Source organism: Gekko japonicus, unplaced genomic scaffold (assembly GCF_001447785.1).
Source record: "Gekko japonicus isolate JY-2015 unplaced genomic scaffold, Gekko_japonicus_V1.1 scaffold4182, whole genome shotgun sequence".
Taxonomy (NCBI): domain Eukaryota; kingdom Metazoa; phylum Chordata; class Lepidosauria; order Squamata; family Gekkonidae; genus Gekko; species Gekko japonicus.
The window spans coordinates 60,110-61,129 of record NW_015172142.1 but is presented as its reverse complement, the minus strand read 5'-3'; positions in this window follow the sequence as shown (position 1 = coordinate 61,129).

Sequence of the window (1,020 nt, the reverse complement as noted above, 5' to 3'; positions counted from 1 at the left end):
TGCCCTGCCACATATTTTGTTAGTCTTTAAGGAGCTGCGGTGGTTCAAGTGGTTAAGACGCTGAACTGCAGGCTGTGGAAGGTCGGTAGTTCAGCAGTTCGAGACCCAAGTGCCGCATGATGGAGTGAGCTCCAGTCTCTAGTTCCAGCTCCTTTGTCTGTAGCAGTAGAAAAGAGCAAGAGTCCAGTAGTAACTTCAAGACTAACAAAATATGGGGCAGGATAGGAGCTTTTGTGAGTATCTGAAGAAGAGAGCAGTGACTCACCAAAGCTCGTGCCCTGCCACATATTTTGTTAGTCTTTAAGGAGCTGCGGTGGCTCAAGTGGTTAAGACGCTGAACTGCAGCCTGTGGAAGTCCAGTAGTCGAGCAACTCGAGATCTGGGTGTGCCGCATGACGGAGTGAGCTCCTGTCTCTAGTTCTAGCTCCTGCCAACCTAGCAGTTCGAAAGCAAGAAATTGCAAGTAGATAAATAGGTACCACTTCGGTGGGAAGGTCACAGCATTCCGTGTGCCTTGGTGTTTAGTCATGCCGGCCACATGACCACGGAAACATCTTCGGACAGCGCTGGCTCTTCGGCTTTGAAACGGAGATGAGCACTGCAACCCTAGAGTTGGATTCGACTGGCCTTCGAGCAAGGGAACCTTTACCTTAAGGTGCTGCTGGACTCTTGCTCTTTTCTACAGTTAAAATGGAAAGGCATGTTTTCAATTAACTGAATCCCTACTTCTCATTAACTAGTAAATACTTGGGGGGGGGGGAAGAGTATTGGAAAGGAAGGGTATATCTGAAGGAAAGCATGCTCCCACAAGTGCTTCTTCATCAGTTAAAATCCGCTTCGTGCATCCTTAGGTGAGGATACAGGGCAGGAGAATGTTGGTGATGGGCCTTTCCTGTTCTGGCTGGGGACGCCAGCCTCGCGGTGGTACGTGGGGACCCCCCAGAATTACAGCTCACACTAGGCTACAGAGATCAGTTCCCCTGGAGAAAGTGGATGCGTCGGAAGGGTGGACTCTAAACG